Genomic DNA, 17,957 nt, shown 5'->3' on the forward strand with positions numbered 1-17,957 from the left:
TCTTCTGAAATGCCGGGAGACACCTTTCTGGAGGACAGTTGGGTGAACTGTATTACAGTTGACCCCTGCACACTGCGGGTGAGGAGCGCCCGCCACCCCGACAGTGGAAAATCCAGTATAACTTTTGACTCCCCAACAACTTAACTACTAATAGCCTTCTGCTGATCGGAAGCCTTACCAATCACAAAAACAGTCAATTAACACATATTTTGTACGGTTTCTGTCCGTTATATACTGTATTCTTACAATAGAGTAAGCTAGAGAAAAGAAAATGTTATTAATAAAACCATAAGGAAGAGAAAATACATTTTCAGTGCTGTAAAAAATCTGTTTGTAAGTGGACCTGCACATTTCAAGCCTGTTGTTCAAAGGCTTATGTCAACTGCATAAGCCTTCCTAACATATCCTTTGACACAACAGTACTCCTTCCAGGAACGTATACTAAAGAAATAATCAGATGAGGGCAGTAAGACAGTGTTATTTAACTTTGCATGAAGGAGAATTTCAAGGATGGGAGGTTGTTACTTCTTTTCAACTTTTCTTAAATCTGACTTTGTAAATCAGTTTATCTGAATAGATTTGTTTCTGCCTCTGTCCATAACAAAGTAAAGATAAAAATGAAACATTGTTATTTTGGTCAATATCTGAGTTGATTCCAGATAGGATAAGGCCATTTGCTAAGAACGTGGAGATTTAATAAAAGCCAAATCTCAACCACACGGTGGCTTGTGGATCTTGCTACTGAAGCTACTGTTCAGGAGCCACAAATCACTGCCCATCTGGGGTGACCGTCTTAGGTTACGTGGTTTTGCATCACGGCAGGCTAGGCACTGTGCTGCTGATCCAAATGATATGGGTCAGTTTTCCCGTCTCATATAATACAGGGCCGCGTATTATAAACTGTGATCATAAACCATTAGGTCTACGACTGGGACTTTGTAAAGTGATTTAAATGTGGTTCCACGCATTTTGGCGTCACCAAGAGTGAGGGCTACCAACCATCCCCCATGCAGAGATACGATCATGTTAATATTCAGCATCATGGGACTTCCCAGGGCTCCAGTAAACCGTAATGAGCCCTAACTCAACTCACAGAGATTCTACCTGCTTCCAACATTTCCGTGAGCAGGGAACAAGAGATAAAGTAACTTCCCGGAACCTGTTTCCTTACCTGTGAATTGGAGATAACAATAGTATCATCTCATCAGGTTATTTCTGGGGATAAATGAGCTGATACGAATAAGAACTAAGAGCCAGGTATGCCTCAGGGTTGACTGTCCCCATCCACAATAGAGAGATGCCATGAGAGATGAAATTTTCCAGATTCAAAGTTTTGAAGCCACTGGGAGGAAAATGCTGTTATTGAAGACTGGGGGCGGGGCGGGGCACGTCTAAGTGGACCCTGAAATTCCTGCTTCAAGAAACTCAGTCTTTTTGCTGCTAGCCCCAAAGTGCCAGGAGCATGACTGCTCGGTTCCAGGAACAGGAGACAGGTGAGTTTGAACAGTGGCCAGAACTAACAACAGTGTCTGGGGTATGTTTGTGGAGGCAAAGTGAAAGGAAGCAAACTGACGAGACATAAAGAATGAATGGTTACCTTGGAAAAAGCCATCTCTAGATAGCTATGGGATACGTGATTTTGCAGTAAGCACAAACCTCCAAAATCCTAAAGAGTCTTATTTCATTTTTAGGGAGTCTATGTCTTTTCTTTAGGATTACTTGACATTTTTCAGAGACGGTTTGTGAGGGGTCTGTGCACAGACTCTAAAGTCGGAAATACCCGGCTTTGTATCCTGCCTCTGCCACTCTCTTGGCTGTGTGAACTTAGGCAAGTTAATGAACCTCTCTGTGCCAGGGACGATATTAAATCATACCCATTTCAATGAGCTGCTGTGAAAATTCAGATAACATATGTAAAGTGTTTCAATATTGACTAGCACTTACCAAAATGCAATTATTATAATTATTATTTCTTTTTTTCATCTTCTGGTTCCTAGACCCTTCATTAATTTTAAAGATGCTTGGCACCTTTCTGGATTCTCTTTTTTCTGTACCAAGCCTGGGACCCAGCCTGTCACTTTACAGTAGCATTCTCCAACACTCTGGATCCCCCGCCACCATGACCCAAAGGTTGGTTGCTGAAATGGAGCAGATGCCATGGGAATTAAACTGCATGTCTGTGCTGTCAAATGGATGTCAATACTTCTGCAAGGAGGTCAAGGCTAAGACAATTCAAGAACACCAGCTTTGAAGTCAGATGTACCTGAGTTCAAATCCTGCCTCTGGTCGTTGACAGTGTACTCAGCGTTAGATAAGGTGGTCTCTCATGCCTCCATTTGCTCATCTGTGACATAGAGCTACAGGATCTGCTGGGCTGGACATCTTCCATGTGCCCTGCCAGATGTCACTCTACCCTTCCCCACTCTGCGCTGTGCCCTGAAGCTCCCCTGCCCTCTGGCTCCACGTGGGAAGCGCCCAGAGCCAGGTTCACGCAGCTGCCTCCCGGGAGCGCCCGCGGTGGTCCAGACTTCTTCAAATGCAGCCTGAATGCCACCGCTAAGCACCAAACACTGGCCCCTGGAGTAAGGCTAACTGTGTAGCCTGTAATCTGACATGGTTCCTGATCTGCCAGGAGTCTAACTTTAATTTCCACTTCTTCCCCTTGATGGACCCTCATGCTGATGACACCGCATTCCTCGCTCACTATTTCCTGACCACATCCATGCGATTCCCAACCTTGTGCCTCAACTTCTGCTGTTCCCTGCTAGGTCCTGACTACACAGGGCTAAGTTCTACCTTTTGCTTTGGCCTGGCTCAAGTGCCTTTAAGGCATTCTTCCCCTCAACTCCCAGGCACAGGGATTGTTCTCTTGCAAGAACTCCTATGCCCTATCCTCTGTCACCGTGTATCTTTCTTTCAGCACTTTATCACTTCCTGCTTTGTATTACAATTGTGTGTTTTATTTCCCCTGCTTATTTGTAAGTCCTCTGGTGAAATGTCTGCATTTTATTCATCCTGTGCCTCCCACAATTGCTTGCCCACGCAGGCTGCTCAACAGATCCTTCGTGAATGATGGATGTGGTGGTGCTGGTGGGTAATGTCCATAGGCTGGGTGAATGACTTGAAAAAGCACTTGTTTGGGGTGTTCTTCAGCTGTACGAGCAAGCACCGTGTTTCTGTACAGTACCACTCATGTTGAGGGAAGGGATGAGGAGTAAAGTCATCCCTAATCTCTCTTTTGGATCACTGCTACTTATAGTTCATGACAAAACACTGTCTAAAAAGGCTCGCTGGGGGTAACCCTGCATGAATGATGATATTCCAGAACGGATGGTGGGCTCCAGGGGGAGGGGAAAGTGTGAAGGGAGAGTGTAAAGGGAAATTTTCACTCTCTGCCTGCCAACCAGGAAAAATGGAATACATCCTCTATGCTAGCGTCTTTGATTCCCCTTATAACACGAGGACACATCATAATGAATTAACATTTATGTCTCAGTGATAAATTCAGCCAAGATGTATTGAACTTGCACGGTGTGTCCCAGCGCTGTCACGTGCCTTGGGGGATACCGGGGACCAGAGGCAGGGTCTCTGCCCCTAATTTATTGCTCAGCTTTACCTGGGAAGCAAAATCTAAAAACAATACCATCCACAGAGAGGAGGCCTATGGATGGGCTCATTATTCGACAACTCTGCCCTAAAGCCATTCATGCGTTGAAAGCATTTTAATACAATTTGAGGCCACGTTATGTGAGCCAGATTCTCCGTGCCTGAGTTACTCTCTGGGCACAAATAAGGTTCTTCTGAGGTAGCCAGGGGTAAAAATAGCTTACCGTGGACTTTGACTTGGCGTTAAACATGTTAACCTCTTATGAAGCAACCTTCACTGGCTACCTGCTTCTGTGGCTCCAGACTGACCCTTTACTTCTGTCCCTCATCTCAGAAACGTCGACCGACACGCTGCTCATGGCCATTCGGGGAAAGTGCCCAGAACGGTCTTGGATCCTGTGGGCAGAGCACAGGGGCACAGGCAGCCTGCTGGGGCTGCTGTTGGCAGGAGAAAGGAGCAAGGTAGGTTACGGGAGACCCAGCAAGTGGACACATGTCCTCCTTTCCCCTGAGCTTCCATCTAGCTGGTATTTAGAATTAGTTTACGTAGCCTATGGCTGGGAAATGAAGATATGAAATTTCACATTTTTAATGTCACTCAATCTCCTGGTAATTGCTTGATTCTTGCTGTTCTTGTCTGTTTTTCCCAGCAACCTACTTCACAGAGTGGTTGGGAAGATAAGCTAATATGGGCTCAGGTGCTTAGGAGAGTGCCGGCACATGATTGGCATGCAAAAATATTAGGGGTTAAATATAAAATTCATCACTTGCTACCCTGTGTCTCAACCTCTTCACTCCCTGAGAGCAGAACATATATTTGACTCCTCCTTGACTCAACCTAGCAAAGGCATACGTTAATTCTTCCCTTCTAGTCTTTAATACTTTCTGATGATGTAGCCTAAAAAGTAATTTTTAATGTTAACTGCTATAAATTAGTCCTCTTCCTTGTTTATGCCCACACACTTATTATAAATATCCCTCAATCCGGCACCAACTGGGTCAGGAGAAAAGGACCCTACATCTCTTGATCAGCAGGGCTTGCCTGCTTAGAGCTGTGCTTGCTGTGGCTCGGGAAGGGTGTTGGTGTCCCCTCGTTTGTGAAGGTCTTGTCTTTTTCTTGCCACAGATGAACAGACGTCAGCCTTGCAGCTGCTCTAATGACCCTGCCCAAAGGAAAGCCACTCTAAAAATAGAATCAAAGGGAACAAATGGTCTGCCTGACAACCTGTTTTGAGGGGCAGGAGGCTGGAGGATTCAAAAAATGAAAGTATGTTATCAAGGAGGATGAAAAACATACAGATTGGAAAAGTTTTAAGGCATGATTTTTACCAAAAAGCTCATTTGGTCAAGTTCATAGCTATGTGGCATCTATAGAGATTAAGTTAAACATGTAACATTGCCAGGATCAGATACAGCCTGATGCATCTGTTCTGGTTTTATGCGATGCTTCCTATATTTAACAAAGCCCTTGGTATCTTAGGAACACAATTTAAAACATTTTCATAGTAAACCACAGGCCTTTGAACTGGTGTTAAGGAGAAAACCCTAAAGACTCCACAAAAAACTGCTGGAATATATATGATTTATATATATATGACTATATATATGAATTATAAATGAATTCAGTAAAGTTGCAGGATATAGAATAAATGTACAGAAATCTGTTGCATTTCTATACACTAATAATGAAGCAGCAGAGAGTGAAATTAAGAAAACAATCCCATTTACAATTGCACCAATAATAGTAAAATACCAGGAATAAACTTAACCAAAGAGGTGAAAGACCTATATTCTGAAAACTATAAAACATTGATGAAAGAAATTGAAGATAGCACAAAAAAATGGAAAGACATTCTATACTGCTGGGTTTGAAGAATAAATATTGTTAAAATGTCTATACTACCCAAACCAATCTACACATTTAATGCAATCCCTATCAAAATACCAACAGCACTTTTCATAGACCTAGAGTGAACAATCCTAAAATTTGTATGGAACCGGAGAAGACCCCAAATAGCCAAAGCCAAGCCAAAGCTTGAAAAAGAAAAACAAAACTGGAGCTATCACAATTCCAGACTTCAAGTTATATTACAAAGCTGTAGTAATCAAAACCGTGTGGTACTGGCAAAAAATAGACACATGGATCAATAGAACAGAATAGAGAGCCCAGAAATAAACCCACAATTATATGATCAATTAATCTTCGACAAAGGAGGAAAGAAAGCACAATGAGAAAAAGTCTCTTCAACAAATGATGCTGGGAAAACAGGACAGCTACATGCAAAAGAATAAAACCGGACCTGTTTCTTACACCATACACAAAAAGAAATTCAAAATGGATGAAAGACCTAAATGCAAGACCTGAAACCATAAAAATCCTAGAAGAGTACACAGGCAGTAATTTTTCTGACATTGGCCATAATAACATCTTTCTAGATATGTCTCCTGAAGCAAGGAAAACAAAAGCAGAAGTAAACTATTGGGACTACATCAAAATAAAATCTTCTGTACAGCAAAGGAAACAATCAACAAATCTAAAAGGCAATCTCCTGAATGGGGGAAGATACTTGCAAATGGCATATCCAATAAAGGCTTAATATCCAAAATATATAAAGAACTGATATAACTCAACATCCAAAAAACCAATAATTCCATTAAAAAATGGGCAGGAGCCATGAACAGACATTTCTTCAAAGAAGATATCTAGATGGCCAACAGACATATGAAAAGATGCTCAGCATCACTCATCATGAGAGAAATGCAAATCAAAACCACAATGAGATATCACCTCACCCCTGTCAGAATGGTTGAAATAGTGTTGATGGGGCTGTGGAGAAAAAGGAATCCTTTTGCATTGTTGGTGGGAGTGCAAACTGGTGCAGCCACTGTGGAAAACAGTATGGAGTTTCCTCAAAAAGTTAAACATAGAACTACCCTACAATTCGGTAATCACACTATTGGGTATTTACCCCCAAAATACAAAAACACTAATTCAGAGGGATACATGCACCCCATGTTTATTGCAGCATTATTTACAATAGCCAAACTATGGAGACAGCCCAAGTGTCCACTGATAGATGAATGGATAAAAACATGGTGTGTGTGTATATATATCTATACACACACACACAATATATATATATATACACACACACAATGGAATATTACTCAGCCATAAAAAGAATGAAATCTTGCCATTTGCAACAACATGGATGGAGCTAGAGAGTATAATGTTAAGAGAAATAAGTCAGTCAGAGAAAGACAAATACCATATGATTTCACTCATCTGCGGAATTTAAGAAACAAAACAAATGAGCAAAGGGAAATAATGAGAGAGAGAGAAAAACCAAGAAACAGACTCTTAACTATGGAGAACAAATAGATGGTTACCAGAGGGGAAATGGGTGGGGGGATGGGTGAAACAGGTGATGGAGATTAAGAGTACACTTATCATGGTGAGCACTGAGAAAAGAACAGAATTGTTTAATGACTGTATTGTATACCTGCAACTAATATAACACTGTGTATTAACAATACTGGAATTAAAATAAAAAAACTTAATGAAAAAATAAAATAAAATGGTGTCAAGAGCTTTCCAAGTTTTCCAACTCTTCAGAGAACATTTAGCTCTCAGGAATGCTTGGTAGTACCATGGTACAAACAGAGCACTCACCAAACACATAATGTCACCCTGAACTTGCTCCAAAAACTCACAGCTCAAAGCCTTGCCTAGGAGACCCTCTCGTTTCTGTGAACTTCCAATTTTCCCCTCTCCCCAGGTAAATTGGAAGTGATCTAAATGATGGGAAGCAAATCAAACAGCAGAGTCACACACCTACCTTTTGAGTGGACTGACGTTATACATGGAAGCCCCTAGAACTGTGTCTAGAACCATCAACTTTTTTTAGTTTATGTTCCTACATAGGGTTTTTAATAATTACAGATGTGATTATACTGTATATACAGCTATACATTTTGCTTTTTCACTTATTTCATCAGTATTTTCACCCACATTACATTCATTACATTTTTTTTAAGTTTATTTATTTAAGTGATCGCCACACCCAACATGGGGCTCAAACTCACGACCCTGAGACCAAGAGTCGCCTGCTCCCCTGATTGAGCCAGCCAGGCGCCCCTCATTACATCTTTTAAATTACTTTGTCATAAAATACACTCATGCTTAAAAAATAAATAAATAACATAGAAGTGCGTGAAGTGAAAAGTAAAAGCTCCCCTCCCTTCTGTTTCCTAAACCCAAGAGGTACTAGTTCTGGTAAAGTCTTCCAGAGCCTTTTTATCTATGAGTGTCTGTCTGTGTCTAAGCAAGCGTGTTTATGTATAGATTAATTTTTATTTACATTTATGGGATCAATCTAAACATCACTTTTGGCAACCTGCTTTTTTCACCTAGTAATGTATTTTGGGTTGTCAGATTTAGCAAATAAAAATACAGGGTGCCCTGTTAAATGTGAGTTTCAGATCAACAAGAATTTTTTTTTAATGTAAATATGTCTCAGATACTGCATATAACAAACATACTAAAAAATGATTCATTGTTGATCTGACATTCAAATTTCACTGGGCGTCCTGTCTTATGTACTACAAACACATTTCTGTATCTGCACTTTAGATCTGTTTGTTTAAGTTGTCATGTCTAAATGTGGCCAGGCAGTCTTGGTTGGTAATAGAAGTAGAATCAGGGGTAATTTTTCTCTTCTTATTTTTCCTTATTTGTCATTACCAAAGGTTTATCACTATAAGTGCTTTGTAGGGAGATTAGGTCCTGTGAGCTGGAAGTCCTCTTCATCCACAGAGCACATTGATTGGTGAGGTGAAGGAAGCCTGTGAGTGAGACTGTGGAATGTTCTATTACTCTGCCTTATAGAGGCAGAAGACCCCCTGGGGCAGCCAGGAGGAAGGAACTAAGGAGAAGACCAGGCCAGCACCTCAGGAGGCCCCAATCTCTGCTGACTTCCTCAAAATCATCTAAGTCATCCCCTAGTGCCTGGGATTGGTGGGGTTGGCAGAATTTTCTTGGTGGGGTGTCCTGAGCCCAGACTAGGACTTGTATAGAGCCCTAGGTTCCCAATGGGCTTTGGCCCCTTTTCTTCCTTTTTGGGGCAATCTCTGATCCTCTATCTGCCCCCCCACGCCCCACATGTGGTTGACTAGATGCCCTGAGGAGCACGGGAGACTTTGTACCTATGGGGTCTTCTGGAGGCCCTGATGCTGGACCCCAGTTCCAGAAGGGAGGTTTGGCAAGTGGATCATCTCCACTATCTCGCTCAGTATTTCTCACATGGAACTGCATGAGATTGGGCAGCCAGCGTGGGGCTGACACGCTGATTTTGAGTGACTCAAATTGTTTATACCGACAAGGCCCTGGCAAAAAAATGTTGTCCCCTCCATCCCCACAACCCTTGGGGTGGCCCTGGAGAAAACAAGCAAAAGGAAGGAGCAGGGAATGGGAAGTTGGAAAAAGGAGGGTACAAGTTGATAAAAGTCTGAGAGAAACCAAGAAACACAGCTGAGAAGGAATCTGGGGAATGTCTATGGCCAGGTGTCTAAGAATTTTGTATATACTAACTTGTTTGATCCTCACAACCCTAGGAGGTAGGAGCTATGATCACCCCGATTTACAAAAGAGGGGGAAGGAAAGAAGGAAGGAAGGGAGGAAGAAATTGATTGGAGTCCAGAGAAATTAGGTAACTTACCCAAGAACACACAGCAGCTATAAAGTGGTAGAGATGGCTTTTGGTCAATAGAGTTGACTCCAGAGTCTATGGTCTAAAACACTTGGCTACATGTGACTAATGTGGATTTTTAACTTATTAACTGAATAGCGTGTGATAGGACTACTTCCCATTGCCCCCAACTTTCCAGTAAACTCTACTATACTCATGAATGACTTGTTATGTTCTAAATTTTGCTTTGTTTAGAAACCAGTAAAGAAGTTATTTCTTGTTTAGATCTATAAAGCAAAGAAGCAGAAATGCCTGGGCACCAGTGAACATGTGACCATAAGACTTTCTGGAGTCCATACAAATCTTTGGGAAGGCACATGTATCAGTTAGGATACCAACAGGGAAAGCCAACACCCTCACAGGATTTAACTAAGAAATGTTTGGTGGGGAGGGTGGACAGAATTAAGGGAACTATGAAGGACGTGAAGCACCAGGGGCTAGCAAGAGAAAAGCCTTTATATTTCTTGTCCTGAAGGGGCAAAGGGAGATAACTGTGTTATCGAGTCTAGACAGAGCTGGGAACCTCAGAAGGCAGATCGCCTGCCCAGAGCTATGACCACAGAATGAAGAGCCATGGCAATACAGGAAAGAAGTAGAGAGAATAAATATCTCTTCCTCTTTCTCTTTCTGATTTCCGATATCCTGCAGGTGTTTCCACTGGCCACACCAACCAAGAAGCCAAAGGGCAGGGAACCCTGCTGAGGCAATCTAAAGTTCAGCTTCTGGAGACACAGAGGAGGCAGAGAAAGATGGTGGAGAGGCAAACATAAAATAACAGCACTGGAATTGGAACTTTAACACGCCTGGGAGTGTGTGTGTGTGTGTGTGTGTGTGTGTAGAAAAACACTAGTTTTGGTTTGGGTTCAGGCTCTAAGTTGGGCTTCAGTTGTTCCTAGATATCCCCCAAAGCCCAGATATATCCTAAGGAGACTGACTCTGTGAAGGTATATGCTTGCCTCCCTAGGAGCCTGTGTATACCTTGAGGTCTCTCTGTGACTGAGAACACCTTTTGCGCTTGTCTGAGTCAGTGTGCCAATCTCAGGGCATGGCTGGAACCATCTGGCTTTCTGAGGCCGACAGCCAGGCATTGGTTACCTCTCTGGTGTCTTGCTGACTCTGGACTAGGCCCACGGTCAGAGGGGCTCATTCTCTTCTGATGCCAGTGATCCTGAGGAGCGAGGCATTGTAGACTATTTCTGAGTGTCAGCAGAAGTGTTCAGGACGTTGCACAGCTCATGTAAGAGAGACCACTTTATGACTCATTATTTTAAAAAATTATATAATGTCATTTGCAATCTTCACATGCTATGGAAGTGACACATGATTCTTATTTGACTGGTTATTTTCAGTGAAAGCTTCATTGAAAATAGTGGTTGCTTTTCGTTTCATTAATTTCATTAATCTTAAGACAGAGGACTTTTAGACAAGGGTAATTATCTTTCAGGATAAATTCCTCCTATATAGGCTTTCATTTATTATCCTGAAAGTCCCATAGGGCCTACTTGTTTGGACCTGAAGTAATGCCATTTGACCCCAGAACTGCCGTCTCTTAGAAGAAGGTCAATACTATATGATCACAGTAAAACGTGACTGCCATTGTATGATCGTCTTTCTACTTTGTAAACCTGAAAATTAGAATAGGAACAATGGTTAAAGTTTTTAGGAAGCAAACTGTTGTGAAAGCCATAACAACTCATTGGCAACAATTTGTTTTAGCAGAAAATATCAGGTGCGTGTTGGCCATCCTGTCATCGATCAGAGGCAGCGATGATTCATATGCTCCTTGAGGATGGAGAAACGAAGGTTTTAGAAGGATGGGGCTGATGTGTTGATGTGGATTTTGTGGGGAAGGCTTACTCCAGACTCCGGTACTGGAGTCCTGTGGCTATGCTGAAGCCTTCTAGCAATTTCTGCTGTTTCTTCAACTAACCCAGGTGAGTGAGTGTTTCATCTGATTCTGATCTTTGCTTCTACCTGATACAGTGGGGGAAAAAAACAAAACCCATAATGTGGCTAATGTAATGTTCTTGATTATGTGCTGTAAGGTGATGCTGTGATATGATCTATGAGATTATCTTTGAAATGTTTTGAAGAGTCATTTTTTTTTTAAAGATTTTATTTATTTATTTGACAGAGAGATAGAGAGCACAAGTAGGCAGTGAGGCAGGCAGAGGGAGAGGGAGAAGCTCCACCGAGCAAGGAGCCCAATGCGGGGCTTGATCCCAGGACCCCAGGATCATGACCAAGCCAAAGGCAGCCACCTAACGAACTGAGCCATCCAGGCACCCCTGAAGTGTCATTTTGATAAGGGAAATCTGTGTCCTAAGATGGCCGACCGAGCCAGCGAGCCAGTCCCTGGCCCGGGGCTCTTCCGGGTTCTTCTTCCTGCCCCGCTTCGCGCACGCGCCAAAAGTGCCCAGTATGCGGAAGTAGAAGTGTATAAATTACCCCCTTTGTTTGTGCTTGAGGCTCAGAACTTTGGAGAGACCACTCTCCTCTGAGCCCGCCAGTGTTAAATAAACCTCCTAACCTCCAAGATCTCCAGGTGCCGCTTGGTTCTTCCCTTAGGAGATCCAGTCCAGCTTCCATAACAATTTCATTCTTACTTTTCTCAGAGGAGCACTGGCCCTTTAGGTTAGAGATTTCTTGCTCTTTTTTTTTTCTCTCTTTGTTTTTCAGTGTTCCTTATCATCTTGGCTTTGGCTCTGTGGTTATTTCAAGGTCGCTGTGGTCCAAATGGTTCTCAGTGAACTGATGCAGCCTCTTAGGGTTGGCTTCCAGGTCCAAAGCCCTCCCAGGGGACAGGGGAGTGTAGAGCAGGCTGGAGAAGCTAGGAGAGAGAGGAGAGGGCCATGTTCTGAAATGCTATCCCATTCAAACCGTCCATGTGAAGGATAAATTCCAGCAAGTACACCTTTCTGTGCCTTGCTGAACTTCTAAGATCTGAAGGCAAGCCCAAAGGACAAAAATCTTAAAAATAAAAAACCAGAGGGGCACCTGGGTGGTGCAGTCGGTGAAGCGTCTGACTCTTGGTTTCAGCTCAGGTCATGATCTCAGGGTTGTGGGATCAAGCCCCATGTCGGGCTCCCCACTCAGTGCGGAGTCTGCTTGAGATTCTCTCTCCCTCTGCCCCTCCCCCACCTCTAAAATAAATAAATAAATCTTAAAAAAATAAATAAACATAAAAAGCAGAAACCACAGAAGCAGGGCTAAACCCAAGATTCTCCCTGCCCCCCGTACAGCCAAGATACCTAAAGATACTCAGTGGAATGAGACGGCAGGCTGGGAAAAAATCTGCCTCACAGCAAAAGGCACCACCAAAAACAGACAAACAAAAAAAACTGCTGACGGGGAAAAAAAATGACAATAACAATTTCTTCTCTAAGGATCTGTAATCAGAGGCCTGCCCTTTCGAGGATCTGGGATTCCAATCCACACTACCTGCTCAGTCAGGGACACCCCAAACCCAGAAATGAAGTGACCCCAGGTTAGTGTCGGTCCTGGTACATATACACGTCCTCTCCAGAGAGAAATACCCTCATCAAGCTCCCACGGGTTATTCAAACCTGAGCTTATAATAAACAATTACCAGATGCTTTAGGAAATATTATACCATGAGTGAGACTCACCAGAACCCAAAAAACAAAACAAACAAACAAAAAAACAGTTCTAGACCCCAGTAAGATTTCAGATATTGGAATTAGCAGATATAGAACACAGAATAACTATCCATGAAATACACACTTAAAGAGATGTTACATATTTTTAGTATCCCATTTAAAAATAACAATTTTCCAATTAAGAAGATAGAGCCAAAATACTGGACAACAATAGTAGGTCAACTAAGAGGGAGTGATTAGAGGTATACAATTTTAAGATTCCTATATTTTTGGAAGCAGAATCTGCATTTTATTTTACTTGGAGCTTTGTTAAATTATATACAATTTTAAAGGTAACCACTAAAAGAATAAAAGTAGAGTGTGTAATGTACAAATAGAGTGAAAAAATAATCTGAAACACATCAGGAGAAAAAAAAAGAAACATGAAAAACATAGCAAAGAGATCACCAAAGAAGATGGCAGAAATAAATATAATTCATCAGTAATCGTAAGAAATGTATACAGTAGTCCCCCTTTACCCATGGTTTTGCCTTCTGCGGTTTCAGTCACCCACAGTCAACCGTGGTCCAGGAGTAGGTGACCCTCCTTCGGACGTTTTGTCAGGAGGTCAAGAGTATCCTAACGCTACGTCATAGTGCCCACGTCATTCCCGTCACTTAATCTCATCATGTAGGCATGTTATCCTCTTACATCATCATGAAAAGAAGGGTGAGGGGCAGGCGCCTGGCTGGCTTAGTCAGGGGAGCATGAGACTCTTGATCTCAGGATTTTAAGTTCGAGCCCCACATTGGTTGTAGAGATTACTTAAAAATAAAATCTTAAAAAAAAAAGAAGGGTAAGTACAAGACAGTAGGGTATTTTGAGAGAGAGAGAGAGAGAGAGACCACATTCACCTGACTTTTATTAGAGTATATTGTTATATTTGTCCTGTTTTATTATAAATTATTATTAATCTCTCACTGTGCCTAATTTATAAATTAAGCTTTATCATATGGACGTATGTATAGGAAAAAACAGTCTCTATAGAGTTCAGTACTTTTGCAGTTTTAGGCACCTGGGGGTCTTGGTTAAGGGAGGACTACTGTACTGATGTTTTTTTAGCCTCAAAAATAATGTTTCTGATTGTAAAAGTGCTTTCACCCTCCCTGTGTGTGGCCTTGGAGCAGCGCCCACAGAGGGTGGTGCAGGGGCCATGGTGGCTTTCTCCTGTACCCTGGCAGTCCCTTAAGGACCAAGCATGACCTCAAGGTGCCTGGCCTGACGCAGCCATTAGCCAGCGTCTGAGATACTCCTCCTGGTGGCAGGTCACGATGGCAAATGTTTCTCTATTACGGTATCTTTTAGGATGCTTGTTTCTCACGCTGAGTCTGTATTCAACACTAAAAGGAAATGTGCCTCTGAGGGAAATGAGGAAGGTGGAGCCATGGAACCTATGTTTCCAAGGAGGAGATTATCTTGAGGGGTGCAAAGCAACCACCAGAACACCCAAAGGATGAGAAGGACCCTTCAAAATCTGGAAGCAGATCTCACTCTAGAGCAGATAATAGAAATGAAAGGAAAGCAAATCTTGAAAAAAACGGAAGGACTTGTGTTGGCTATCCAGAAAGTCAGGAAAGAAATTTTTTAGATGAATTTTTGTCCCAAGTCTGCTAAAGAAAAAGGAAGAGAGAATGAATTCTGGTGGAACAACAGGGCTCTGAGCATTGAGAAAATATTCTCAGAGCGTTTACATGGATTTTAAGACAAAAAAAAAAAAAAAAGCAATGCTTTGCTGATGCTTTTTCCTTTAACTTTTATTTAAGATAGTGCTTCTAATAAAATGGATAAACATAGCTTATCCAAGTTGAAAGCAGGAATGAGAAGTACAGCCCATCCCATCTTAAAGAACTCTTACTGGTTCCCAGAGATCTCAGCCATCACTAGGTGCAGCCCACAAATAGCCTGAAGTACCTGAGGTAGAGCTAGGCTGCCACCAACTGGTGGACCATATTTGTTCCAGGAAGTACCACTGACTTGTATATCTAGTGCTCGACCTTTGGACATTTCCTCTCTTTTGAAATGAAAGCTAAACCTAAAATCACACTTTATCCCAAATTGGCTTTGCTTGTTGCTATTTTCCACCACATAAATAGACACTGGAGCTCACTGGGACCCCACTCTTAACTTCTCGAGAAAGGGGTTCAGAGCTGTCCAACATCTGGTTAACCACTGGATTAGCTGAGAGTCTTTCATTTGTAAGGTAAGAAATTCAACTCAAACTTCTTACGTCCCAAATCTGAATTTATTTGCTCCTATAACTAGGAAGTCCAGCTGGGGAACTGGTCTCAGAGACCCCCAACACTCAAGCCGCGTGTGGATCTGGAGTCTGAGAGCAAGGTTTGCTTTGTTGTTCCCTTGCGCTCCACACTCAGCACCCTCACTGACTCAGAGGGCCTTTCCCCAAGGAAGGATCAGGATTGTTACAGCAGGAAAGCAAAGAGAAAAAAAAAAAAAACGAAAACAGTGTTTATCTCTTTTCAAGTTCTAAACATATTTAAAATTTTCACAACACAGATTTTTTAAAGAGCTTTGGATTTGCAAAACCAGAGACTTTTGAGAGAAGAAAGGCTTACTGAGAATCAAAAGAGCTAAACCCCAAAGGAATCAGGGGATGGGGTCTGTGCCTTAACCAACATATAGGAGAATAAATAGTTGGTGCTGGCCCCCACAGATCAAATTAGGATTGCCCAGATGTGGAGTTTGAAAGAGGAAGGGATGGAGCATGATCTGGAAGGAGGCTGGCAATTCTATGAGCAGAGGAGTGCACCTGGGGGGACTTTTCCAAGGGGAAATGGGGTCAGCACTGGGGCACTGCCCAGGCTTCTGCTCCAGCAGCATTTGAGACTAAGTACCTGATTTCAATCTCCCACTGAAATGAAAAAATACATATTTTAAATAATCTTCTCAAAAGCATTGATGACCTGGAAAAAAAGTAAAGTGTATTCAGGACAAAAGCTATAATAGGAACATGAAGTGAGAAGAACACAGAAGCTGCTCTTCCCAAACCAGTAAATATGAGTTTTGAGGTTTAAGGGACTTGCCAGTTACAGAGTACAAGAAAAAAAAAAAAGCCCCATAAAATAGGAGATATCAGCCTATAAAGCTGGGTTCTGTAAAGAGCCAAACCCCTTCCATGACCAGCTTCATAATTTATGGGGCTTGGTGCAAAATGAAAATGCAGGGCACCTCATTCAAAATTATTAAGAATTTTAAGACAGTAATAGCAGAGCATTAAACCCAGTAAGGGGCTCTTCTGAACTCACTGCCCTATGCAACCCCTTGTGGTGTGAACTACACGGGAGCCCAACTCCCACCATCTCCAGCAGACCTCACTTCTAAACAGCCACCACACAGCCTTCATGGGGGTTTGCAGCTGAAATTCATACTGTCTGGGTCATTCCAAAATACCTCCAGCCAGGAATTTAGTGTAAAGGAGACTTGGGTTGGTAGTGCCCCAAGGAGCTGGCCAGAATCCAAGACAAGTCCTGTCTGATGGAATCCAACTTCAATTCAAGGGCTAACATCAATCCCCCTACTTACAGAACAAGGTAAAAACAGTTCATCGTCACAAATCATATACTACACAAGGAAGCAAGCCACCATGAACAAGAACCAACAGAAATAAGAAAATTGTAAAAAAAAAAAAAAAAAAAAAAGACCAGGGGGCACCTGGGTGGCTCGGTCAGTTAAGCCTCTGACTCTTGGTTTCAGCTCAAGTCATGATCTCAGGATCTTGAGATCAAGACTGGTGACGGGCTCCACGCTCAGTGGGGAGTCTGCTTGAGATTCTCTGCCTCTGTCCCTCCCCACCATTCATGTGCACTCTCTCTCTCCCAATCTCTCTAAAATAAATAAATACAATCTTCAAAAAAAAAAAGAAAATTGTAAACAAAAAAAACTTACAAAGACTTTCCTATTGTTGGCCTTATCAGACATAGAATATTAAAAAGCAATATAGTATGTTTGTGTTTTTTTTTAATTAAGGTCCTGGGGTGACACTCCACTACAGTTTTGCAAGATGTTACCATTGGAGGAAACTGGGTAAATAATTCATGGGATTTCCCTGTATTATTCCTCATAACTACATGAGAATCTACAATTACCACAAAATAAAAAGTTCTAATAAAAATTTGAGGAAAAGCTAGATAATATGAGCAGTGAACAGGATAATTAAAAGGATGAACAAGTAAATTTTTTTTTTAAGATTTTATTTATTTGACAGAGAGAGACATAGCTAGAGAGGGAACACAAGCAGGGGGAGTGGGAGAGGGAGAAGCAGGCTTCCCACTGAGCAGAGAGCCCGACGTGGGGCTCAATCCCAGGACGCTGGGACCATGACCTGAGCCGAAGGCAGACGCTTAACAACTGAGCCACCCAGGTGCCCCAAAAGGATGAACAAGTAAATTTTTAAAAAGTAAGTAGGACATCTAGAATTGAAAAGGAAAGAAGGAAGGAAGGAAGGGAGGTGAACTGGAAGGAATGTAATGTTCCAAAGAATTTTTGCAGAGAACAAAGAACAAAGAATGTTCCAAAGAAATTTTGCAAAATGCAGCACAGAGAGAAAAAGAGATGGAAAAACCTGACCGAGAGGTTAAGAAACGAGTAGGACAGAGTAGGTAGATCTAACAGGTCCAATTAGAGCTCTCGATGAAGAGGAGAAAGTTAGAATGGGGAAGAGGAAACACTTAAGGAGCCGACAGCTGAGAATTTTCCACAGTTGGTGAAGGACAGTAATCCATACCACACATGTCATAATAAAAATGTATGACACAACAGCCATGATGAAAAGAGGATTACTTCCAAAGGAACGAGATCAGGCAACTGACTTTTTTGACAATTCATTTAGAACCTTCCCACACACACTAACAACCTTCCAATAATTTCCCATCAGCTTCTGGATAGATGCCAAAATATTCTGCATGTTCTACAATGCCTTGCGCTAATA

General features: G+C 42.2%; 1 protein-coding gene and 1 long non-coding RNA gene across 2 annotated transcripts in view; one reads left to right on the forward strand and one right to left on the reverse strand.

The window, feature by feature from the left end:
* LOC115937709 (uncharacterized) overlaps positions 1-7,194 on the forward strand; it is a 30,597-nt gene extending 23,403 nt beyond the window's left edge. The window contains exons 2-3 of the long non-coding RNA XR_004072953.2: positions 1,998-4,068; positions 4,733-7,194. This is a non-coding gene — a long non-coding RNA (uncharacterized LOC115937709). The remainder of the gene's footprint in view (positions 1-1,997; positions 4,069-4,732) is intronic.
* KLHL31 (kelch like family member 31) overlaps positions 1-12,194 on the reverse strand; it is a 61,080-nt gene extending 48,886 nt beyond the window's left edge. The window contains exon 1 of the mRNA XM_081828429.1: positions 11,960-12,194. The gene's annotated coding sequence lies outside the window, so the exon portion shown is untranslated. The remainder of the gene's footprint in view (positions 1-11,959) is intronic.
* Between the last annotated feature and the right edge of the window lie 5,763 nt (positions 12,195-17,957).

Source organism: Leptonychotes weddellii, chromosome 8 (assembly GCF_054177405.1).
Source record: "Leptonychotes weddellii isolate Sample4059 chromosome 8, ASM5417740v2, whole genome shotgun sequence".
Classification (NCBI taxonomy): Eukaryota; Metazoa; Chordata; class Mammalia; order Carnivora; family Phocidae; genus Leptonychotes; species Leptonychotes weddellii.